General features: G+C 37.9%; 1 protein-coding gene and 1 long non-coding RNA gene across 2 annotated transcripts in view; one reads left to right on the plus strand and one right to left on the minus strand.

Annotated features, from left to right (window-relative positions):
* The window catches only part of Osi24 (Protein), a 51,182-nt gene extending 43,025 nt beyond the window's left edge, over positions 1-8,157 (minus strand). Inside the window, exon 1 of the mRNA XM_028187784.2 lies at positions 7,836-8,157. The gene's annotated coding sequence lies outside the window, so the exon portion shown is untranslated. The remainder of the gene's footprint in view (positions 1-7,835) is intronic.
* The window catches only part of LOC149499757 (uncharacterized), a 145,397-nt gene that overhangs the window by 13,277 nt on the left and 104,607 nt on the right, over positions 1-27,513 (plus strand). Inside the window, exon 2 of the long non-coding RNA XR_016325497.1 lies at positions 16,908-17,013. This is a non-coding gene — a long non-coding RNA (uncharacterized LOC149499757). The remainder of the gene's footprint in view (positions 1-16,907; positions 17,014-27,513) is intronic.

Here is a 27,513-nt window from a genome sequence, read left to right on the forward strand (position 1 = left end):
AAGGTTATAGGATCTATTTATTAGATTGATTTAGGCGGTAAGATGTGTAGTTGTCGTGACTCAAGCACTCAGAAAGATGAAGGGATGAATGAAGATGATAACATATAACGTATGTTATATAATATTATAATATTATATTTTATATATATTATATAAGAGCAGTAAGTAGCATCCAAATTATTGATAATTTTAAAACGAAGAGGGTGATTAAATCAAAATAAATTCCTAAGGTAGCGCCTGACCAAATCAAAGGGAATTCCTAGAAGGAAGAAACTAACAAAATTAATTTACTACAGAGCAAGATTTTAATAACCAGAACTCATAAGCTATGTTGCTTTATGCTGTAAGCTCTATTGAAACTTCTAAATTAGTCAGTAGGATAAAACGTAGGCATAATCTGAACCCCAGTGATGACTAAGTAAAAAGTAAGCAGGCTTTCTGAAAATCTATACGATTCTTGGAAAAGTGGTTGAGCTTCTTAACCGGGTCATGCTAGGCAGTTAAGAAAGGTCCTTGCGGCTAGTCTCAGCAGCCGGACATAAAGCTTGATCCACCACGAGTGGCTCTCCAGACGATCGTTTCTAACTCCACCAGACTTGAAGATTGGCCGTTAAGTCTCGATCTTAATCCACATGCATTACGCTATCATTTAGAATTACAGCGGCCTCTAAGCGCTATGATAATTGGAAGTCCTTAAACTTTGCCATAAGGTAGGCAATAGTGAATTTTCCCATAGAGAACGCGCGTGTTTCAAGAGATAATTAACAAGGCACATTTAAAATATTATTTCGAAATAAGATATTTTTACCTTAGGGGCATACTTCTGAAACACGTCTGTTTAATTAATGCATGCGTATACTGTAGTTATAAATTTTACAATGAGAAATTTTATTAAGTAAAATAAAATCACGTTTCCTTCCTTCCTTTTTGAAGTCGTCGTGGCCTAAAGGATAAGACGTCCGGTGCATTCGTATTGAAGCGATGCACCGGTGTTCGAATCCCGCAGGCGGGTACCAATTTTTCTAATGAAATATGTACTCAACAAATGCTCATGATTGACTTCCACGGTGAAGGAATAACATCGTGTAATAAAAATCAAACCCGCAAAATTATAATTTGCGTAATTATTGGTGGTAGGACCTCTTGTGAGTCCGCGCGGGTGGGTACCACCACCCTGCCTATTTCTGCCGTGAAGCAGTAATCCGTTTCGGTTTGAAGGGTGGGGCAGCCGTTGTAACTATACTTGAGACCTTAGAACTTGTATCTCAAGGTGGGTGGCGCATTTACGTTCTAGATATCTATGGGCTCCATTAACCACTTAACACCAGGTGGGCTGTGAGCTCGTCCACCCATCTAAGCAATAAAAAAAAAAACCCTCGTACAAAAAATACAACAGCTTTACTTCGGATACACAAAATTAAACTAAAATTGATGGATCGCTTAAAAGTGACTATATGTGATCTTAAAATATTACAATTAACTAACGTGTGATATTGAAACGAATGTATTAATGTACCCTCTGTGTGTAATGAGTCCGAGCATAATTTTCCTAAAATCATTCTATTATTTTTCGTGAATGATAAGATTTTGGTTTGTTGTTAGTTTTGACATTGGCTGGAAATCTCCATTGATTTTATACTGAATGCTATAGTCAAACATTTCGTTGCTTTGCATTACGTTGAATGGAAGATGCTGGTATTCGAAGATCCTCATTTGTTGATGGCAGTACCCTATGCATGATCGAACCAATACTTTATAAAATTCCAGTGTTCTATAACGAAATTATAATCCGCGTAGACGTAATTGTAGATTTTCAGTAGAAAGCAGATTAGTTCTGCTCCTGATATTGCCGATTTTCATGAGCAACTGTGATGATCTACCATCAGATGGGCCGTGTGAAGGGCTACCAAAAATGGTTATAAAAATAATAAAGTTCCATTGTTAATCTATATTTATAAAAATGAGTTGCTGTTCGTTAGTCTCGTTAAAACTCGAGAGCGGCTGGTTAATTTTGGTCTTGAATTATTTGTGGAAGTCCAGAGAAGGCTTAAAAGGTAAATAAATATGAAAATGCTCGAAATTAAATAAAAATAACAATATTTTTTTCCTTTTATGTGTCCCCCGTCGGACGGATTCCTTTTGTTTGTTTTATGTTTATTTTATACAAGAGTTTAGGCTTTTTATTTATCGATTGAGGCACTACGAAGTCTGCCGGGTCAGCTAGTTTGGATATAAATAAAACTGTATGAGGAGTTTGAAATTTCAAAATTTTCTGGATAACAAAACGATGGTAAGTTGGAAGTTAACAGTTTTATTTGACGCGTAAATCGAACACCGCTTAACCAAGTGCCCAGAATCTAGGACATATAAAGGCCTAGTTTATTCAATAAGTCCTAGATATTTCATATGATCCGGTATCTTGGGACCGGTTATATGAAAGTGGCTCTCAGATTCAGGACTTGGAATCAAGGTTAGATATTATAACGTACCCACATATGTCTCGCAGGATACGTGGGGTCGTCGAAATATTTATGACTACCCGTACGGTTTGATCGTCACGAGTATCTGACAACTAAAGCCGTTAAGGAACAGATTTTCAAGAACGTTTTACGATTTATATATACTTGTTTTTTTTTTATCGCTTAGATGGGTGGACGAGCTCACAACCCACCTGGTGTTAAGTGGTTACTGGAGCCCATAGACATCTACAACGTAAATGCGTCACCCACCTTGAGATATAAGTTCTAAGATCTCAGTATAGTTACAACGGCTGCCCTACCTTTCAGACCGAAACGCATTACTGCTTCACGGCAGAAATAGGCGGGGCGGTGGTACCTACCCGCGCGGACTCACGAGAGGTCCTACCACCAGTGAAAATCTTCTATATAATTCTTCTTCTATATCTTCTATATAATTATATACAAATGAATTGCTGTTCGTTAGTCTCGCTAAAACTCGAGAACGGCTGGTCCATTTTGGCTAATTTTGCTCTTGAATGATTTCTGGAAGTCCAGAGAAGGTTTAAAAGGTAGATATGAAAATGCTCAGAAATAAATAAAAATAACAAGTTTGTTTTTTCTTTGTCCCCCCCCCCCCCTCAATCGATAAATCAAAAGTTTAGGTATTTTGATTTATCGATTGAGGCACTACGAAGTCTGCCGGGTCAGCTAGTCATTAATAAAGATGTGTTCACTAACACACTGTCTATCTGATGTTAAGGGCTTACTGAAGCATAAAGACGCAAATGACAGCACGTGATCATAAAAAAAGTGTAGTACAAAATGTCCCGTGATCATAAGGTACGTCTGATGTCTTAAGCTGATTATCGTACCCACCTTGAGACGTGAGGTGTATTGAGGTTACGTCGCTCTTCAAACCATATGACTGTATCGTGGCCGAAATTGGCAAGTCAGCTGTATTTACTTAAGCAGAATTTGTTTAAATAATATACTTATATGACACAAGCGGTCCGGTATGGCTCCGCTCGGGTCTTTAACAAAAATTTCAACGATATTTGACGTTGTTTTATTTTTTTAGATAAAAGAACACTTATTGCGGCATAACTATAATAGTTAAACATATGCTGTCGCGACACTTTTTATAAACAATAATGTGTTCTACAAAGTCGTGGTACATTATTTTATTCTATCATCAATAGTTTTCGCAGGGCACGCGATGTAAAGAATATCTTAGGTAATTGTTTTACATCTTGGGTTACATTATTGGAGTTTTAGTAAGGATCCCTAATTTTAAAAAAAAAAGATTATAGCCTATGTCATTCGGGAATAGTGTAGCTTCCAAATAGTGAAAGAATTTTTCAAATCGGTTCAGTAGTTTCGGAGCCTATTCAATACAAACAAACAAATGTTTCCTCTTCATAATATTAGTATAGATGAATAGTCAATTTCTCAAGAACAGATCTTCACTTAAAGACTACATTACCGCAAACGCCAAATGCTTCGTTAACGAGAAACAGGACATTTAGAATGTTTAGTGAAGTAGCTGCGATTTTAAATGAGTTCGTGTAGAAAGTGGTAACACACTTTGACAACGTAGAGAAGTTTCTAAGATGACCGTTTTTTATTTTTTTGTAAAATTACATTGAATTGTTAATAGCTTTGCATTCGTGCTTGTGAATATTCTATACTAATTTGTTAAATGTGAAATTGTATATATGAATGTTTGTTAGGGAATGAAGCAATTATAGGTTTGGACGGTATTTCGCACAAAGATACAAGGTTGGGTAAACACATCGTATACTTGTTATCGAGGTGAAGAACGTAATTCGGGCAATGTCGGGTGTTTGGAGGTATAGATAGTCAAAGGAAAGATCTCTCAGCCGGCCAGACGACGTACTGAATGTCAGCCGTTGGGTCGTAGCCTCATGGGGGATTGGCAGGACGAGTCACGGAGCAACCCTCTCTGCTCATACTGTGGTCTCCTTGCTGTACAAAGTAGGGGTCTAGTTTTGCTGGCTGGAATACGTATGTTGGAATTGTGTGATGACGCAAGATGAGACGCTAATGAGGTCACTTACAGCACCTACATTATTACACAATAACTTTATAGAATACTTTTTTCCTACCTAAGCTGATGGTCTAGAGATCCCATATCAGCGTTACCGAGCTAGTATAGAATAAATGATGATATTCGAAAATATTGATTTACAACTACAAATATAAGACGGTTATTATCACTGGTATTTATTCTAGAATTCTTGTCCGGTCCACATTTATATACTATATAATATATCTAAGCAATAAAAAATATAAAAAATAATCGCGGAATTCGCACTTCTAAATTTTTATATTTTATCAGTTTCTATAATTTAAAAGTAGAAATGAGGCCATCAGCGTAAAAGTGGCCTAGCCCACATTTTTTTATATTCAAGCTTATATGACGTATATTGGAATTTATTTAAAATATAATAATTTTTTATGCAAAACCGGCCTATCTATAGTTTCATCCATAGATAACAGATAGCTTTATAAACATTATTTTTGCGCGTATTGTTTGTTACCTACTCAAATTCAAATTTATGAAAATTCAAACCCAATTGCCTCCATACTAACTATGGTAAGCTTAGGCCACTTTTGCGCTGACGGCCTCAAATATCAAATTAGTAATTCAGTGGTAATAAAAGGCATCCATAGTTTTTTTATTTTTTTTTATTGCCCTTGTAGGCAGACGAGCATATGGCCCACCTGATGGTGAGTGGTTACCGTCGCCCATGGACTTCAGCAATGCCAGGGGCAGAGCCAAGCCGCTGCCAACCGCTTAGTTTAGATATCGATTGGATATTTGTCGGATGATACTTTTAAATGAAGTTATTAGTAGTTTAATAATTTACAGGACTGTCTGTTTCTGTTCGTCTGATGTATGTTTTTTTTCTTATATGGATGGACGAGCTCACAGCCCACCTGGTGTTAAGTGGTTACTGGAGCCCATAGACATCTACAACGTAAATGCGCCACCCACCTTGAGATATAAGTTAGAACTTATATCTCAAGGTTAGATGGTCTCAACAAATTTATATCTCAAGATTAGAAGGTCTCAGTATAGTTACAACGGCTGCCCCACCCTTCAAAGCGAAATGCATTACGGTGGTACCTACCTGTGCAGACTCACAAGAGGTTCTACCACCAGTTAGATGGAGCTATGTGTAGTTATATAACAAAAATGAAGGGATATATGATAGTTTTAACAACAATTTTATGGTCTGCTAAGAAGATCTTTTTGACTATGTAGTATATATCACGAGACACAACACTTTGGTATGAAAACACCTCTGATTTTACTTTAATTAAATTTTAGTCACAATTTTTTTTATTTTTTTTTACTTTCGTACCTTTGCTAAACTAGGGTGTTAAGTCAGCGTAACCGCGAGAAATTATTTATTTCTAAAGGCAGTGCCAAATATTAACTTTTGTTTCATAGTCAAGTCTATAATGAATTATAATTAATATAGTTCTCGTTATTGGCAGCTCTAAAGACTCAAGCTATAGATAGGCTAATGGGTGGTCCCTACTTTTAAGTTCTATGACTTATCAAGTATTACCTGATACTCGATTCTTACGAATACCATTCAAGTAACACGCGACGTTGTAAATTAAAAGGCTTTTTTTTCTCTTTTGTTTTAATGTCTCTATTTCAGTTAACAATGAGCTATTCCTTTGGCTGATTTTAAACTTAATAGTGATATGAACAGAATCAGATGTCCAGTGACGTCTTCATCTCTTATTGTATGATTTAATTTCTATTCTGTAAGGTAGGTATACTGTGCCTCCTTAATCTAGTAAACTACACTGCCCCTGTACCTCCGAGGTCCGACGCCAATTTATTGACATGTGTCGATAACCTAACTTGGTATTTTTTGCTGTAAGCCACTATTTCCTCTTTCACTGTGGGAATATTGAGGTCCATTTATGTGATCTTGTTGCTTATGTAATGCGGTATTCTTAGTATTGTTCTTAAATTTCATTGCATTAAAAGGCATTAGAACAAAACAGGGATAATTGAAACACTTCTCATTTACCAGACGTTGTCCGGATTTATAGATGAAGACTTCGCACGGACCTTATCAAGCTATTTATCAGTTAACAGAATTTAGAGAAATGCAATTATGCTTTCGGTCATATTTTATGAATTTTGTAATATATAATAACCTCCTCAATTAAAATGCTTCCAAATAGCGTTGCTCTCGATAGAACACCGTAGAGGAGAGCTCATTCCATAGCCGGATGGTACGTGGCAAAAAAGATCTCTGGAAACGCACTGTGGATGAACGCAGTGGCTCCAGGTAGTATAGATGAACTTTACTCCGATGGCGGGCGGTGCGATGATAAAAACGAGATGATAGTATCATCTCAAACAATTCCTCAAAGCACTCCCCATGGAACATACGGTACAAAGCACAGAGAGAAACGAAGTTCCTCCGCACACCCAGAGGTCCTAAGCGGTCCGTAAGAATTACGTCGGAAATTTGGCGCTACTACTCGACCTCCCCGGTCGGAGACCTAGAGGTAGACCCAAGACAAGGTGGAGGGACGTAGTGCTGAAGAACAAGAGAGAATGCAATGTTGCTGACGAGGATGTCGAAGACAGAGCGAAGTGGGGGAGTAAAGTCAGGAAAGCTGACCCCACCACCACCGCGTGGGATAAATATCTGGGAAGAGAGAGAGAGAGAGAGAACCCAATATAATTTCAAAGGATCGTGCGTACGTAACTGCAGCTCATTTGGGCGCATTCTTCGTCTTAATTCGTCGGCAAAAAAGCAAACAAACATGGCATAGAATCCTACCAAACCGGTCGTTAAACTTGCCAGCGAAACTCAAGGGGTCACCTACATGACGCGTGATAATAGCTTTCTATCGTTATCAGTGCGAGACCCGCCGCTATTGTTGATTAATTCTACATATTAGCTCGTCAAATAGGATAAGCCAAGTCTAATTCGATTTAAGTTGGTAGTTAAAACAATTATTAAGTTCAAACTCTTCGTTGGATGGAGATTACTCAATTACTTTCTTCTTTCTTTCACATTGATCTTGTCTTTAACGAGTTTTTAGGATTTTGGATACTCCTCTTTATAGGTGAAGACTTCGCACGGACCTTGTCTAGTTTTTTATCAACCAACTAATAGAATATAGATAAATACAATTATGTTTTCTTATGCTGATTTATGAATTTTATATTATCCTACAAATACATACAAATTTATATTTAAAAAAAAAACATATTAAATTTCAACTAAGGAGTCACATTCCGTTAACAAAAAAAAACAACTTTCTAAATGTCACTTTTAAAATTTTTTAAGAACGACCCAAACAAACACTTACTTTCCAATTAAGTTGAAAACATCCATGTTGCGACAGAAGAAATGTAGATCCGTTGGCTAGTTCTTTACTTTTATTTATGAAATAGCCCAGATCGGCTTACGGCATCACGAATTTCACTTTTCATGCACAAATCCACTGTTTAGTAAACGAAACACTAAATAATTGTTTAATGTACACTTAGTTCACGTATACATTAATGTAATTCTCACTGTTATTTAAAAACATACTTGGGGCATTGCTTTTGATTAAAATATTTATTTTTTTAATTCTTTAGAGGAACGGGTTTTCTTTAAGAGAATGTGAAGTCGAATGCTGGGCGAATGCGGATGTGTTTCGTCGCTCGCGCACTCCCCAACTACCAGCTCGTGGGTCGTTACGAACTCGCCATTAAGTCGATTCAGACTCGACTAATGATTGCTGTCATTAGTCGACTTTTTGATCCAATGTAATGAGCTCCAATTTTTGTTTGCACTATCGTAACTTTACGGTTAGTTAAATTTCTTTTTGTCTATCATTATGTTTGTTACGCGAAGAAAGCATATGTTAGGTAATACAGGCCAAATTTAACATCGAAAGAGACTATTTTGTAATTATTGTTCCAAAGCAGTCTAATGTTACTTTCATAACGTTTACTTAAATTATACTTTGGTTGACGTTTATAATTTTTTATTTATTTATTTATTTATTAATGTACACACAGAAAAAAATACATAGTACAGAGAAATAGGAAAATTATGTACAAAGACACTGCTTATTTCTTTAAGAAATCTCTTCCAGCAGACCTGCGAGAGGATAATGAGAATAATAATAAAAAGTGATAAGTGTGTGTAGAACAAATAACACATAACTAAAACAACAAATACAACATGAGAATTATAGTAATGCACATACACATTTTTAAGTATACAGTTTATAAGTGAAGTTATTGACTGAAGTAACTAAAATTACAATATTTTTTTTTATTAATACATTTATTATATTGATATCAATTATTAGTTTTATTCTTATAAAAAGCAGTAGTTGTGAATTAAATCGATATTTTTGTTATGAAATTTCGATAAATTTGATAGATTTTGATAGATTGATATCTATCAAATATAATACCAATATATTTTTATAATCGTTATTTAGCTTGCGATTTTCAATTATTTGCACTCCGCAACTTTCATTCATTCGAAACACGTGTAATACTGGTGGTAGGAACTCTTGTGAGTCCGCATGGGTAGGTACCACCGCCCTGCCTATTTCTGCCGTGAAGCAGTAATGCGTTTCGGTTTGAAGGGTGAGGCAGCCGTTGTAACTATACTGAGACCTTTGAACTTATATCTCAAGGTGGGTGGCGCATTTACGTTGTGGATGTCTATGGGCTCCAGTAACCACTCAACACCAGGTGGGCTGTGAGCTCGTCCACCCATCTAAGCAATAAAAAAAAATAAAAAAAATAACGTCACTACTTTTTTTCTTCTTCTCTTTTCTTCTTTATATTTAAAATATGTATACAATCTACTATTTGCATGGAATAAAAGGCTTATTATTATTATTATTACTATATTATTATTTAGATTGAAAATGTTTTAGCATTAAATTGGCGGTTCTATCAAATATATCTATGTCGTTTCGTATTTCAATGGTAATGTCTAGGTCAGTCTCGGTGAGCGCACTTGACCGATTATCGCCCGTGAAATCACGAACCCGTAACAAAACGTTTGCAAACTTCTTATTTAGTACGTTTGGCGTTCAATTTACGATACGTCTCTAAAATTTATGTTCACTTTCTTTACTTTCGTGCGGTTATGCAATTGTGTTTATAAAAACCAACTTGTTTTGTGAATAAATAAACTCCTTTCTCGCTCGAGTTCATGAATAATAATATTAATTGGGAACGAATCATGCGCGGTCGTCTGGCCCCAAATTAGGATTTATTACTGGTGGTAGGACCTCTTGTGAGTCCGCACGGGTAGGTACCACCACCCTGCCTATTTCTGCCGTGAAGCAGTAATGCGTTTCGGTTTGAAGGGTGGGGCAGCCGTTGTAACTATACTGAGACCTTACAACTTATATCTCAAGGTGGGTGGCGCATTTACGTTATAGATGTCTATGGGCTCCAGTAACCACTTAACATCAGGTGGGCTGTGAGCTCATCCACTCATCTAAGCTATAAAAAAAAAACCGTGTGTTATGGGAACCAGAGATCACGGACGACCGTACGTGATTTGTACCCGGGTATTATTATTATTAAATTATTTATTCTAGTCATCTAGTCATTCTTCAATGAAGAGTTAATGATAAGCATTTCAGAATGTCTGCTATATTCGATACCTGATATCGCTCACTAACCCTAAGCACGTCATTACGGATCCTCCCGATCCATTAACGGTGCTTTTAGGTACCTCAAGCACCGGTCAGTGTCCTCGCCGAACCCGGCGCTTGTGACGAAGGACTCGACGAGTAAATTAACCCATAGACACAGCCCACTGAGTTTCTCGCCGGATATTCTCAGTGGGTCGCGTTTTCGATCCAGTGGTAGATTCTGCGAAGCACTGCTCTTGCTAAGGCCAGTGTTAGCTACCGGTTTGAACCCCGTGAGCTCACCTACACGTGAAGAAGAAGCTGAAATAGCCTCTAAAGGCTATCGGCATAGTTAGGAAAAAAAACCCGTAAACTGTTGCCTTAAGATGTGCCTTCAATATCACCAGGCAACCTGTGTCTACCTTTTTAAGATTTCATTATTCAATACTAGTGACCCGCCCTCGCTTTGCTTCGGAAACTGTAATTTATTATTGATTTCTCCACTGTTTAATGGATGTTATTATACATATAAACCTCCCTCTTCAATCACTCTATCTATTAAAAAAAACCGCATCAAAATTCGTTGCGTAGTTTTAAAGATTTAAGAATACATAGGACAGACATATATAGGGACAGAGAAAGCGACTTTTTTATACTAATTCAATATTCATTATAGTTGGGATTTGGATTTGACGCCTTAAGTTAGGTAACGATGCAACATTAATACAGCGGTACATGGTAGGCGGCGGCTTGGCTCTGCCCCTGGCATTGCCGACGTCCATGAGCAACGGTAACCACTTACTGTCAGGTGGGTCGTATGCTCGTCTGCGTACAAAGGCAAAAAACATAATAATTAAAAATTGCGTTTTCCATGGGATTCTAGAATAAATACAAAACGCTCAAATGTTTGTTCTTTTAACATAAGCCCATGATTCGAACAAAGATGAAAGTAACCCTGTACTTTGTTAATGTAATTAATTATTTAACAATTCTATTAATTTGAGAACAACGCTTTTGGGCTTTGAGCTTTCATTATCTTAATAAAGTGCCCATCAAATGGTGAAGTTGTTATGTACCTACTATTAGGAAAGAGATGATTACAATGTTGTTATTGTTATATATATTCTTCGTTCTTAGACGGGTGGAGCTCAGAGACATGAACAAACTAAATACCGGCAACCCACATTGGAACATGAGCTCTAAGTCTGAGCGTTATAGCACAATGTTCAAACTAAAGCGCATTGCTGCTTCATAGTCGAAATAGGCAGGCACGTGGTACCTACCCGTACGGACTTAAAAGACGGGCTATCCTTAAGATATCTGGTATATGTGTATTCGGAATAGCACGAGTAGATTTCTTCACCTTAGTATTGACCGGAAAATGAGCAGTAGCAATAATTTAATCGGTAATTTCCGGTGGTAGGGCGTAATTGTAAGCCAGCACGGGTAGGGACCATGATGTCGTCTTCTTTAGCTTCGAATTTTTTTTTTCATTGCTTACATGGGTAGACGAACTCACAGCCCACCTAGTGTTAAGTGGTTACCGGAGCCCATAGACATCTGCAACGCAAATGCTGCTACCCACCTTGTGATATAAGTTCTAAGATCTCAGTATAGTTACAACGGCTGTCCCACCCTTCAAACCGAAACGCACTGCTTCACGGCAGAAATAGGCAGGGCGGGGTTACCTACCCGTGCGGACTCACAAGAGGTCCTACCACCAGTAATAAAAGTAGTCACGTCTTTAGGTTTAAGCGGTAAAGCAGCCGCTATACAATAGGAACTTTAATCTTACGTAAAAAGGTTGTGAAATGTGAAAACTCCAGTAACAATTCGTCTATTACTACAACATTGTATAGATAAATGCCTTGAGATAAATTAATAAAAGCGTGTTCGTTGGTTTTTTGACCCAACCACGCAGCAACAAATCGATTAGCATACATAAGCAGTTGACGAGTAAGAAAGAGATGTAGAGACTAAATTTAACTCGATTAAAACTAGTGTTAAAAAAATCGATATGACTCAAACCGCGCTGGAGATATCTATATATTAATACGTGAAGCAAAAACTTTGTATCCCTTTTTACGAAAATTGCGCGGACTGAGGAATATGAAATTTTCCACACTTATAGAGAATATAGAGAAGAAGTGCACAATGCTATTTTTTTTTTTAAATATTGCATAAAAGATACATTAAATCAATAAAGAAAACATTACACACACTACATACCATGTATTTGACGCACACACGCATGCATACTATTTATTGTCAAACTTTTGTTCTTGACGTCTGTTGTCAAATTGAGATTAAATATTGTTTGTCTTTGTTAATATTTTTCTAAAGTGTGTAGTCTTGGCGAAGTTTGTGATTATAGAAGTATAAGATACAATCATAATAGTGTACAAACTTACAATTCCAATTGATTATAGTCGAATTTCGACTACTGCGGGACCACTAGTACTTAATTAAAATGTTACGAAACACGGTGATAAAAGTTCACATAACAGAACTTTCTAATGCAAAACAATGTAATCTTGCGAAATATCTCGTAAATAATGTTACCGATTTCGTTCCACACCGTTAACAGCTTTTACTATTCGATCTTCGACTTAAAATCGATTGTGTGTCGGAAATCTATACTAATATTATAAAGCTGAAGTCATCATTATTTATCATATTTTAAATGAATAGCAATAAAGTACCTATCAGTATCTATCTGGTTGGATGTGGTAAAGACGGATATGGAGGAGAATAGAAGAGATAAGGAGAACCTTACTAGTGGTAGGACCTCTTGCGAGTCCGCACGGGTAGGTACCCCTACCTTACCTATTTCTGCTGTGAAGGAGTAATACGTTTCGGTTTGAAGGGTGGCGCAGCCGTTGTAACTATACTTAGAACTTATATCTCAAGGTGGGTGGCGCATTTACGTTGTACATGTCTACGGGCTCCAGTAACCAGTTAACACCAGGTGAGCTGTGAGCTCGTCCACCCATCCAAGCAATAAAAATTAAAAAAACCATCAGTTCATATTATTGTTTATCTTCAATAAATAACTCAGTCTGTTAATAGAAAAAAAATATAACAGGGGTATTTATATAACACAACCGCGTAAGACTTAACAGCGGTCAAATTTATATAACACGTCACATTAATATATAATGTATTATCAATACAGCGTATATGTATTAAAATTAAAAACTATTGTATCAATGGGCCCCAATAAGCATATACCATTTAACCCGTCATAGCTGTAGAGCATCCACATTCCATCATATTCTGTTAGCAATTGAATGGCTTTCACTTTGTGATCTTTGGATCCTACAGGAGTTAATTTACCCATTAAAAAAAAATCCGAACAAAATTTAGACCGAAATCTAATTTGATCTATCTCCAATCTGCCAACGGTAATTGAAAACTCTTTGATAATCGAGTTTTATGCCTAGTCAGAACGTCGACTCCTTAATTGAACCTAAGCTATTAATTGAAATGCTGTTCAATTGACAAATGAACAATTTTAAATTAACTCAGCCGGGTACGTATAATATTTGTCGTTTGGAATCATTTAGTGTACAGAAATACTGGTTTTTTTACGTACTTTATATCAAACTAGCGACCCACCCTTGCTTCGCTTCGGAAACATTAAATTTTATTATTGATAGTTCAGTCTCGCGATGTTATCCGCAGTTATTGTCGTACAGCGGGTGACGCCGCGGGGCGAAGCTAGTCTAAAAAATAAGTTACTCCTTATATCATTAGCTACCTGTCAGTGAAAGTCCCGTCAAAATCGGTCCAGCCGTTCCAGAGATTAGCCGGAACAAACAAACAGACAGACAGATAGACAAAAATTGTAAAAAATGTTATTTTGGTGTATGTATCGTATTTATATTCATATGCATGTAGTAAAAAGCGGTTATTTCAATATTACAAACAGACACTCCAATTTTATTTATATGTATAGATGTCTCAAGAGAACGCTGATAAATAGTTTAGAATAAATAGTTTTTACTAGTGGTAGGACCTCTTATAAGTCTGCGCGGGTAGGTACCACCACCCCGCCTATTTCTGCCGTGAAGCAGTAATGCGTTTCGGTTTGAAGGGTAGTGCAGTGTGTAACACCAGGTGGCCTGAGAGCTCGATAAAAAAAAAGTTAATCTCCTTCTACCACCACCATGAGAACTAACGAATCCATTCTAAGGGAGCTAAACATCCGAAAAAGACTCTCTTCCATCTACCGGGAGCCTGTTATGAGCTTCTTTGGAGACATCATGCGGTCTCCCAGAGATGAATTAGAGAAGCTCATAGTTACGGGTCGCATTGAGGGCAAGCGCGCTGTGGACAGACCACCAGCTAGATGGCGAGATCTAGGGAGCCATCCATAAATTACGTCACACGAATTTTAGGACTTTTGAAGCCCTCTCCCCGTCCTTGTCACAGGCTGTCGCATTTTTATGACCGGGGGGGGGGCTGATGTGACGTCACACATTTTTTCAATTTATACCTGTAAGTTAAATTATAAGTTAAATGACGTTGCATGAGAAATAATCTGATAGCCAGAATGCAAAATTATTAATAATTATAGTTCAAGTTCGTAGATTTTTAAGCTTTTTTATTCATATCTAAACTTCGCGTTTTAATATTTTCAATTTTAACATGTGACGTCACAAAACTAACCAACGTGTGACGTAATTTATCGATGACCCCTAGTAAGAGAAGCACTTGGTGGTAGTCTGTACCATGCGATCCAAGCCACCCATGATCGAACACAGTGGAAGAACGCCACATGTAGTCGCGATCCTCAGCAGTGAGGGAACGATATAGAAGATACCAAAACCATTGAAATAGAGCTCATGTGGTGGTTGGTAAAGGCCTTGAGTTATTTTATGGAGTTAAATTAGGAAAGGAATTCCATATAATAATATGTAGATTGGTTACTGAGCCATGTCCTTCTTTGAACAAGAAGCTTGGTTATGCCGCATACCTATGATTACGAATAACCATGACGGATGAGCGACTAGCCAGTATTCTTGTTAAATTAATAGGAGATTATTAAGATAGAACTCTTATCATACCCGATCGTGTAGACCGAATGGTAAACAGCCGACGTCGATTTTGCAGAGATCATTTTATTTATTGTGGTAATAAAGTTCCAGCAAGTGCTAAACGGTTATCGGCCCATGGACATCAACAACGTAAATGGTTCCCGGCCTTGAGACATGACTTGAAAGTCTCAGCTATGTAGTACAGCGGCTGCCCCACCCGATAAATTGGAACGGATTACTGCTTCGCGATAGAAATAGGAAAGGTAGTACCTACCCGTGTGGGATCACAAGGCGCTCTACCTAGAGTATTGATCGTGCTAATAATTCTTGATAATATGATAACAGTTGAATACATTACAAAAGGACATGGCATAGCCTCGGGTGATCTCGTTCATATTTAAGATTCATGAATTAATTATCTATCCTAATATTATAAAGAGGAAAGATTTGTTTGTTTGTTTGTATTATTGAATAGGCTCCGAAACTACTGAACCGATTTGAAAAATTATTTCACTGTTTGGAAGCTACACTATTTCCGAGTAACAGAGGCTATAATCTTTTTTGAAAAAAATTAGGAATCCTTACTAAAACTTCAACAATGTAACCCAAGGTGTAAAAAAAAATATCTAAAATATTCTTTACATCGCGTGCCCTGCGGAAACTATTGCTGATACAATAAAATAATATACTAAGACTTTCTAGAACACATTATTATTTACAAAAAGTGTCGCGACAGCATAATATGTTTAACTATTGTAGTTATTCCGCAATAAGTGTTCTTTTATTTAAAAAAAACCTGTGGCACTCGGGAACTGCCGCGGTAAAGCTATTGCATAGCATTTTTATCAACTTATGCAATTATAATTAGACGATGATAATTTAATATTAAAACAATAATAAAACAAGACCACGCTATGTTAAACATTAATAAAAGCAAAACCTTAACTGTCCCCTTCACACTCATAAGCTAGATCGCGCGAGAGAGAGATGGGCAGACTTTTCATGATGCGCATGCAGTATGACGTCACGCCACGCGCTTATTTACAAACACTACACAAGTGCAACGTGTGAATGTGTTGAACGCGAGCTACATAGTAGGCGTAGTGGGGGTGTTAGGTTTTTTTCGTTACGGAATTTCATAATTCGGTCGCCGCGTTCAAGGCCCGCGATAAAAGCTATGCAATAGCTTAAAAATAAAACAACGTCAAACATCGTTGAAATTTTTGTTAAAGACCCGAGCGGAGCCGAAGCGGGCCACTAGTTAGGTATAAAGAACAAATATTTAGCTGAAGCGCAAAACTTTTGTTTTCAATTTGTGTTTGTTTTCATTCGAGTTTCGCATTAATATTTAATTGAGAAACGAGCCGTGTATTATTTCCAAGTATGTTGAACATAGGCTTAACAAAAACAAAACAATTTTGCACAACACATGACTCACTCGAGATTATCGGGTAATTAATTTAAGGTTCGAATCCCGCAGGCGGGTACCAATTTTTCTAATGAAATACGTACTTAACAATTGTTCACGATTGACTTCCACGGTGAAGGAATAGCATCGTGTAATAAAAATCAAAACCCGCAAAATTATAATTTGCGTAATTACTGGTGGTAGGACCTCTTGTGAGTCCGCACGGGTAGGTACCACCGTCCCGCCTATTTCTGCCGTGAAGCAGTAATGCGTTTCGGTTTGAAGGATGGGGCAGCCGTTGTAACTATACTGAGACCTTAGAACTTCTATCGCAAGGTGTGTGGCGCATTTACGTTGTAGATGTCTATGGGTTCCAGTAACCACTTAACACCAGGTGGGCTGTGAGCTCGTCCACACATCTAGGCAATAAAAATAAAAAAAGGTAAAATATTTAGTATAGTAATACCATTTAGAAGGAAATTTAGTTTGTTGTTGTTGTTGTTAAGGCTCAAAATGAAATACGCAGTATCGTACCTACGTTTATCTGTGGCCGCAAACATGTCGGATCTCTAAAAGGCAAGCCCTAAAACACACGAAAAAGTTCAACGTCGATTCAAACTTTCACAGTAATCAAGTTCGCGGAAGAGGACAGCTTTCACTCTGGCCAGAAATACAACCGTCACTAAATATTACTTTTACGAAAATTTGACCATGTTTAAGGCCCTAGATAAAATTTATTTAAAATATATACACATATACAATCACTTTGTTTATATGAGTCGTCTATTATCAAAGGTGGCAATCTGTGCATTTGGACAAAAAAATGTTATTGATATGTCAATACAGATTGATTTGAATATAATCGTCTCCTTCAAAAAATACGGTTCAAAACCTGCATTAAATAAAGGTTAATACTTAACCTGTTATTTATCTAAGATGTCGTTCAGAAGAGTTTTGTGACTGCCAATGGAATACAAAGTCACATTGACGGCTTTGATAATAGTCGACTCATATACGGGTTTCGCTAACACATTAATATGTATCAAAACGTTGTCTATTGAAAGTGAATTCATCAATGAAATCAATGCACGTTTTCGACACAAACATGGGGCAGTGTTATGAATTTTTTAAATCGAATTAAAATGTGCCAATAATTTCACTTTTGTTTGCGATTCGAATTCACTATTGCTGAAGTTATTATTGTAGTCTACGTCCTAATAATTGAAGCTCCTGTGTAACTGGAATCTGCAGAGCCATTTATACAAAACTAGCGACCCGCCCTCGCTTCGCTTCGGAAACTGTAATTATTGATTTCTCCACTGTTTAATGGATGTTATTATGAATATAAACCTTCCTCATCAATCACTCTATCTATTAAAAAAAACCGCATCGAAATCCGTTGCGCAGTTTTAAAGATTTAAGCATACATAGGGATATAGGGACAGAGAAAGCGACTTTGTTTTATACTCTGTAGAGATAGTGAAGACTCAAGATGAGATATGGCTCGTCTTAAGGGAAGTTATCTGAGGTTTGGAGCGAACTTAGTTAAAAGACAATAGTAAAGGTGACATTCATATACCCTCCCTGAAAAGAGGAAAGCAATTCTTGAATTGGCCCGTCTTATCGCTGCCAATAAACAACCTGGTGGAGCCATATGGGCTTATAACGTTCTTCTCCCTATCACTAGTAATTATGGAAACTATGATTTTGGTAAATATAATTTTTGTTGCAGAATATTATTATACGATCACAATTTTTTTTGTATTGCTTAGATGTGTTGAACGAGTTCACAGCCCACCTGGTGTTAAGTGGTTACTGAAGCACATAGACATCTACAACGTAAATGCGCCACCCACCTTGAGATATAAGTTCTAAGGTCTCAAGTATAGTTACAACGGCTGCCCCGCCCTTCAAACCGAAACGCATTACTGCTTCACGGCAGAAATAGGCAGGGTGGTGGTACCCACACGCGCGGACTCACAAGAGGCCCTACCACCAGTAACATTATTGTTAAAGTCTGTAGTCAAGTTGAGAATAGATTTAATATTGTTTTTCTTTAATATTATTTTTCTATAGTGTAGCCTTAGCGAAATCTGTGATTATAGAAGAATATTTTTGACCATAGAACCATGATAATGTTCAAACTTATAATTTAAATTACTAATTACAGTCGAGTTTCGACTACCGCGCGACCGTTAGTTTACATAAAAATACTATACATGTACACACACGACTTTCACAGTTGAAGATAACATCACGTAGTAGTATCATGAACAAAAGCAATTGCATTACGTTTTGATAGATAAGAATTCTATTCATGCAATGCAATTTCCATCGACCTCATGACTCAAGGTGGGGGTCCTTTTATTTATCAATGCGTAGACGGATGGCCGAGCTCACAGCCCGCCTGGTGTTAAGTGTAGCCTATAGATGTCTACAACGCAAATAACGCCACCCACCTTGAGATATGAGTTCTAAGGTCTCAGTATAGTTACAACGGCTGCCCTACCCTTCAAACCGAAACGCATTACTGCTTCACGGCAGATATAGGCAGGATGGTGGTACCCACCCGCGTGGACTCACAAGAGGTCCTACGACCAGTAATAGCAGCAAATTATAATTTTGCGGGTTCGATTTTTATTACACGACTAGCTGACCCGGCAGACTACGTAGTGCCGCAATCGATAAATAAAAGACCTAAACTTTATTTAATTCCGAGAATTTTCATATTTATCTACCTTTTAAACCTTCTCCGGACCTCGACAAATAACTCAAGACCAAAATTAGCCAAATCGGCCCAGCCGTTCTCGAGTTTTAGCGAGACTAAAGAACAGCAATTCATTTTTATATACCTATATAGATGTTATTCCTTCACCGTGGAAGTAAATACCATCAAAATAATGGACCACAAAGCCAGTCTCATTACCTAAAAAGATGCTCGCTCCTAAGCGCGAAGTGACGTTTCTTATTCGCAGATCATAAATCACAAAAATTAAGATGGCCGCATGAAAAATTTGTGAGACGTGGCATTTTAGTGTTTTATCATGATTTGCATGTTTTCCTGTGATTTTATTCACGTAATAACGTAGTTTGAGTTATCAATCTTAACGTCGAAAGAGGCTGAAAAGTTATTCGGATTTTTTCATAGTTGCTGAGTAGACGTAGAACCGATAATATATTAGGATCTTTTCATAGTTGGTGAGTAAAAAGGCCAGAGAATTACGTAATCTGAATGATGTTGAAGATCACAGCAAATAAAGGACGCTCTGATAAATTTTGACGTCGATAAACATCGCGTCGGCTACTTGGTGGGAAAATGAGGATCGGAGCTGGGTGAATTGATTTAATTTTACTGGTGGTAGGACCTCTTGTGAGTCCGCATGGGTAGGTAGCACCACCCTGCCTATTTCTGCCGTAAAGCAGTATTGCGTTTCGATTTGAAGGGTAGGGCAGCCGTTGTAACTGTACTGAGACCTTAGAACTTATATCTCGATCTGGGTGGCGCATTTACGTTGTAGATATCAAGGGGCTCCAGTAACCACTTAAGACCAGGTAGGCTGTGAGCTCGTCCACCCATCTAAGCAATAAAAAAAAATTAGTTTAATTGAGTGTTTCTTTGGGCTTATACGTGTAATGGTGGGATACTAACCGATTAGCATCTGTGAAAGTGCAAAAATGAAACCAAGCCACTGGATGTAGCTTCTTGAGCTCTTCCAAAAAGTCCACTTAAAAAGTCTCACTAAATAAGCACCATTTTATAAAGCTTTACTTTATTCTAATTGATTAAAGTCTCAAAATAATCAACCTCACCACATTTTGTTTCACGTCATTTTTCATATAAATATAAATATGGGTATCATAAATTAAGATTTTTATAAACTTGAAAGTAGAATCAGTGGTAGGAAAACAGACTTAAAAAAGGAGTAGAAAGACCGCGTATTTTTTTAACGTTAAATTCGAATAATTTTGTTTTTTCTACGATATCAACACGAACGGTTCGAAATTTAAAATTGTAATGACGCTCACAAATCATTTCGGTGTCAAATTTGATGTAGAGAAAAGGGCACAAAGCCGAATGTTTCATTCCTTTTACAGTGCAGCACGTTCTATCCGTGATTACTCTTTGGGAGATCCACGAATTTGTTATATTGGGATCAAAGGATTGGAGTGCAATTTGTGTCATGTTCGATTCTAACAGCACAGAAATCGGTTTGCCTCGGAAAATGTACGCTTGATGTCAAGTTAAGAATAACAAAATGTGGATGTGCTTTTTATTAGCTGTGATTAGTAAGGTCAGCTCTGGTTCGCTTGGAGTTAACTGGCGTCTGATAACAATAGAACATTAATAATTTTAGAGTTTCAATTACTTTTAAAATGTAATTCGGAATTCATATTTTTTTTCCATTCCTACCTATGCTGATAGCCTTGAGAGGCTATTTCAGCGTAACCTTAACTAGTAGGTGAGCTCATGGGGCTTAAACCTGACGACGTTGCTAACATAAACCCTAGCAAGAGCCGTGCTTCACAGAATCTTCAAACGAGGCATGTGGAGAGTATTAAGCGGTAGGCAGCGGCTTGGCTCTGCCCCTGGCATTGCTGAAGTCTATGGCGACGGTAACCACTCACCATCAGGTGGGCCGTATGCTCGTCTGCCTACAAGGGCAATAAAAAAAATAAAAAAAAATCTACCACCGGATCTGAAACGCGACCCACTGAGAAGTTTCGGCGATTAACTCAGTGGACTGTGTCTGTGGGCTAATTTACTCGTCGAGCCCTTCATCGCAAGCGACGGGTTCGACAAGAACAATAATATTAAAAAAATTAAGTGTTTAGAAACAGATACCAGAGTCAGTAACAGAGCTGCCTATGATCCTGACCAATCACAACATCGCCCACAAATACGTAAGAGTTCAACTATCACTAATGTATCCAAAATTATCGAAATTTAATCAAAAACAATTCAAAATTCTATAAAAATAAGTCCAAAGAGTAAATTTTAATATAAATATATTTTTGTCTTTGTCTGTTGGTAGTATACATTATATTTTTTACTTGATCGCAAAAATATGTAGCGCGCGTATTATGCAATATGCTTTAGCACAAGGAGATAATTACTACAGCAGAGATGTTGCTTATAAGAAAGGCCTAAGAGAGCACTCCAGTTACAAGCTGAATCTTAAAATTCGGACAACTTCTAGTATACCTACCATAATCATTTACCATAGGAATTTGGTCACTTTTATTGTATTATAAATATTTATAACAAAACTTCAGGAACATCCAAGTTATTAGTAACTCTGTGGCTGACATAGAGCTAAGCTTAAACAAGATAATTTGTATTCGACACAAACTGCTTTTTTTACAACCGGCTACACTAGTAAACTAGCTGTTTGAGACAATTAATGTTTTTAATGTAACAAACGATTATTTGCGACGTCTATATTTGATTCTTAGGGATGCCACATGCTGCTCAATTGCTAATTAGGAACCTCTATCTTATGAACGTTGAAAATTAAGATTAATGGGTGAAGTGTTACGGGGTGGATCCAGGAGCTCTTTTAAAAAAAGAAAACTGTGACTGGCACTGAGTTTATTTTATATCTTTAAACGAGCAATTCTTGTATATTAATATATATTATGTATATAATCTGAATCTCGGAAACGGCTCCAACGATTTTCATAACATTTAGTATGCAGGTGATTTCGAGCGCGATAAATCGATCTAGCTACGATTCATTTTCAGAAAATGTTGTTTTATTCGTGTTTTCAATAATCAACTCTTCCCGACATCTATTGGCGAATAATAATACTATTTTTCTTAATTGAGGGCAACTAACCGCTTTAAAGACGCAACAAGATGCCGTTATCAAAATAAAAACCATCTAGTTTTATTAAAGAAATGGTACAAATGATGTGTGTTTCCGCTACTTAAGCCAAATCTGTTCTGCCGCGCTTTAGTAGTAAATCGTCTTTATATAAAGACGATGCATTCAAGAAGGCCTTAGTCTGCATTATTATTTATATTGCGTTATTATTGAGGGGCATATGTAACAGAACGACCTCATGGCCCCATTTGATGTTAAACGATCACTGTAGCCCATAGACATCACGGTGTGAAGAATGAGAAATGAGGTTGAAGTTTCGTTCGTATTGCGTAACGGTTATTCCACCATTCAGATCGGAATGCGAGATGGCTTCGTGGCTGAAATATGCTTGACAGTGGTACCTACCCGTAGTGTCTTACAATCTGCCCTATAAGTCATGCGTCAGAGAGGACGCTTTATCTCAACTAGCACATACAATTTAAAAATAAATGTATTAATAAAATTACTCACCCGCCAATTGTTTCTTCGCACCACTAAATATATCGATAAAATCAAATCACATAACAACGGTCGATAAGCACAAGATAGTCAATGAGAATCCCCGACGCGACGTTGCGTTACCAAAAAACGGTAGAGCACTGCGAAATACGTACCTGGTTTGAAAAGCGTCACGCATCGTTTACATTTCAACGAAAATTATTGTGTGTCGCTAATCATTGTACGGCCGTGAGGAAATAGTGAGGGGAAAGCCGATGTCGAGAATCCTATCGATAAGCGATTTTACGGGACAGTCTCTGCAACATTACAATCACGATGGCACCATCTTTCATGCCAAGATACAGGACGGCGGACTCATATTAAATCTCACCTCGAACAAAGAATCGATTTTATTCCTTCGTTCTGAATTTTTTTTGGTGAACATATTAAAATATGAAAGACTGAGAATGGTTCTAGGGCCAAGAATCCCAGTAGATTCATCATCTCGATGCCTCTTTTCTCTGATATCGACCACCTTATTGCTAGGAAGAATGAGGTGGCCATTACCATTCCTCTCATTGATGGCCCGTTACTGATTTTTTTTTATTCCTTTAAATCAGGGGGTCCCAAACTTAATTTGTCACTGCCCACTTTGAGAATAAATTCATTTTTAACGCCCCCATTTTTAATCTACTGAAAAACCACTACACCGAGAGCTCAGTTAAGGGTAAGAGTTCTCCTAAATTACATTACAAATCGCCTCCCAAGCCTCTAGACAACGCCCCCATTATTTTTCTAGGTTTCTTACTGCCCCCCTTTAGGCCTGCAGCGCAAGGGAGAGTTATCGCCCACTTTGGGAAAGACTGCTTAAGATGGTGTGACGAGCTCACAGCCAATCTGGTGATAAGTAGTCACCGGAGCCTATGGACATCAACAACGTAAATACCACCATCCATTTTGAGACATGAGTCTCCGTTTTATAGTTACAACGGCTGCCCCAACCTTCAAACCGAAACCCATGCTCCACGCCAAGAAAAAAAGCAGGGTGGTGGTACCCATGCGGGTTTATTGCACGTCCTACCATTTGACCTTGGTACACATTATAGACTAACTCCTTCTTTGGTATGTTATTTTGATGGCCGTGATGAATGACCAAATCATAGCTCGTGTGTACTGAATTTGCATCGTTCGTTTCCGCTGACGTTCCAGAGCAATGTAGGGTTTATCAAATGCTGTAAGTTCATTGACCTTTGATGTCGATAGCGAAAGAACTATCGACTGCTTCCCACCACTAGCAAAGGAGGAAATTGTACTTATAAAATTAGAACAAATATTATTGGAAAGCGAAGCAATAGTTACGCTACGTGAACACACGACAGACGAAAGAATACAGTGAAATTTAATGCATTATGTAATGATAGATATTGTACCGGAGCTACTTGTAGTGGAAGTTAGCCGAAACAATGCTTCGACATGGAAATTAGCCCTAAATTAGTGTGGCTAAAACCAACTCGACCATTTTCGATGCGAAGCTGCAATGGGATTCCTTTTGAAGGGCTTTAAAGCTGTCATGAAATTGAGACATTCGAAGTCGCCGTGGCCTAACGGATAAGACGTCCGATGTTTTCGTGTTGAGCGATGCACCGGTGTTCGAATCTCAGGCGGGTACCAATTTTTCTAATGAAATACGTACTCAACAAATGTTCACGATTGACTTCCACGGTGAAGGAATAACATCGTGTAATAAAAATCAAACCCGCAAAATTATAATTTGCGTAATTACTGGTGGTAGGACCTCTTGTGAGTCCGCGCGGGTGGGTACCACCACCCTGCCTATTTCGCCGTGAAGCAGTAATGCGTTTCGGTTTGAAGGGTGGGGCAGAAGTTGTAATTATACTCGAGACCTTAGAACTTATATCTCAAGGTGGGTGGCGCATTTACGTCGTAGATGTCGATGGGCTTCAGTAATCACTTAACACCAGGTGGGCTGTGAGCTCGTCCACTCATCTAAGCAATAAAAAAAAAACACTTAAACATATTATTATCTCAAGCTAGCAGTTTTTATTGCTTAGATGGGTGGACGAGCTCACAGCCAACTTGGTGTTAAGTGGTTACCGGAGCCCATAGACATCTACAACGTAAATGCGCCACCCACCTTGAGATATAAGTTCTGAGGTCTCAGTATAGTTACAACGGCTGCCCTACCCTTCAAACCGAAACGCAATACTGCTTCACGGCAGAAATAGGCAGGGCGGTGGTACCTACCCGTGCGGACTCACAAGAGGTCCTACCACCAGATTCTGCGAAGCACGGCTCTTGCTAGGGTTTGTGTTAGCAGCGTCGTCAGGTTTGAGCCCCGTGAGCTCACCTACACACGTTAGGGCGAAGCTAAAATAGCCTCTCAAGGTTATCAGCTTAGGCAGGAAAAAAATAGCTAAATTCTCATTTGTGCTGTGTAAAATTCTTTCAGACTGCGTTGAAAGCAGAATGCGTCGTTGTTTTGCAGCAAAATTGGCTCTGGTTGTGGTGAAAAAAAAAAATCTGGTTTAGGCATGGATTTAATCAAAAGAAAATCTTTTAACTAGCTACTGTTATACCTAAACAAGTATTAAGCCTTATATGAAATTGTTAAAGATAAATAAATTAAAAAAGCCCTTGACATTGTCGGAAATTGTGTATGTACATTTACGATAAGCATCGCTAGCACAAAGCTTCGAAGCTATGAAAAAGCTACAAACGATAGCTTTTCCCGATAAGACTACCTCGTGAGAATTTAAGCGGCCTTCTGGTTAGATGTTTATTTTTTATGAATTTATGATTTGAATATTAATTAATTTTAATTATTATAAAATATTAATAATTGTGCTTCTGGTTCTAATATTGTTAACTGGGAGTAAGGCAAGGCTCACATGAATAGGTATCGCTATCTCGTCTATATTTGCCGCAATAATGCATATTGAGCTAGATGATAGATAGAGCAGCTAGTATAGAACAATAAGTGAGACTGCGATCTTCGATGCTCCAAGGTGAACGCCATCCATATTGTCATGTAACAATTTCGGTAACGTCTATGGGGAAATCTGAATGCTCGTTTTTATCCATTACCCTGGATCCAATCCACACGTTCCAGCTGGTGGTGATTGATCGTCGCTCAAGGACATTAGTAATGCCAGGAGCACAGCCAAGCCGCTGCCTACCGTTTAATTAGTTATTTAGTGTACAGTAATTAAGTGAAGAATTCTTTGTCACAGTTCTAATTTCAAATCACTGGTGGTACGACCTCTTGGGAGTCCGCACGGGTAGGTACCACCACCCCGCCTATTTCCGCCGTGAAGCAGCAATGCGTTTCGGTTCGAAGGGTGGGGTAGCCGTTGTAACTATACTTGAGACCTTAGAGCTTGCATCTCGAGGTGGGTGGCGCATTTACGTTGTAGATGTCTATGGGCTCCAGTAACCATTTAACACCAGGTGGGCTGTGAGCTAGTCCATCCATCTAAGCAATAAAAAAAAAAATACAATGAAACGAAAAAGAAACATTAAAAAAAGAGACAAACATATGTGTTTAACTATAGGATTTAGCCTGTGAGCGAATAAGATAGAATGCTTCTGAAGATTTCACTTTAACTGTGTGTCACTTTTCTGAATAGAATTATTGTAATATTATGGTCTTTACTTTTTTGAATGCCTTTGCCGGCCGTATGCCGACGAGCATACGGCCCACCTGATGGTAAGTGGTTACCATCGCTCATGGTCGTCAGCAATGCTGGAGGCAGAGCCAAGCCGCTGCCTACCGTTAAGTACTCTCCGCAAGCCTCATTCGAAGAAGGACATGTCATAGCACTCAGGAAACACCGCGGTGGGGAGCTCATTCCAAAGCCCGATGGTACGTGGCAGAAAAGATCTCTGGAAAAGCACTGTGGATAGCTTTGTGTAGCTTAAATGACCTCTGCTCCGGTAGTTGGTGCGATGGTAATAACAAGTCTGTTGTAATTCCCACGAAAGACCTGAACACCCAATATTCAAGCCTCGTCGTCCATTTAAATAATCATTCTAATTTCGAAGAACTTCGTCTGTGGTTTAGGACTGGTCCGATTCCCTAGTCCGATAACAATTGCGTGATGTTTGACGATTAATGAATTCAAAAAAATCATGAATTTATTCTAACCTTATCGCTTCGAAGTTGGAAAAAATTAGTAAGCGTACAATTACAGATGAATTTAATATACTTTTAAGAAATTGTGAAACCAAGGCCTTACATCCACGGACGGTTCAAAATATTTATGGTGTTCGGAACTTAAATTTTTTTTTTTTGAATTTTATGACCTGGTAACTAAGACCTTTAAGTCATGTCTTATTTTAATATAAATTCTTATTTTTATAAGAAATTGTTAATAATAATATGGAGTGACATAAATAAATAAATATTTACTAACAATCACGCCACGTCAACTGGTCCCGTGATAATTTCGTAAAGAACTTGTGTTACAGGTACCAGATAACGGAAATAAATGTAAGATTTTTATTATACACATACATATATTTAATAGACATCCATAACCCTGGAGAAGACACTTTATATTTATCATACAAATATCTTCCCTTGGCGGGATTCGAACCCGCGACCCCTTGTGTAGTGACCA

Source organism: Bombyx mandarina, chromosome 26 (assembly GCF_030267445.1).
Source record: "Bombyx mandarina strain Sakado chromosome 26, ASM3026744v2".
In the NCBI taxonomy this organism is placed as follows: domain Eukaryota; kingdom Metazoa; phylum Arthropoda; class Insecta; order Lepidoptera; family Bombycidae; genus Bombyx; species Bombyx mandarina.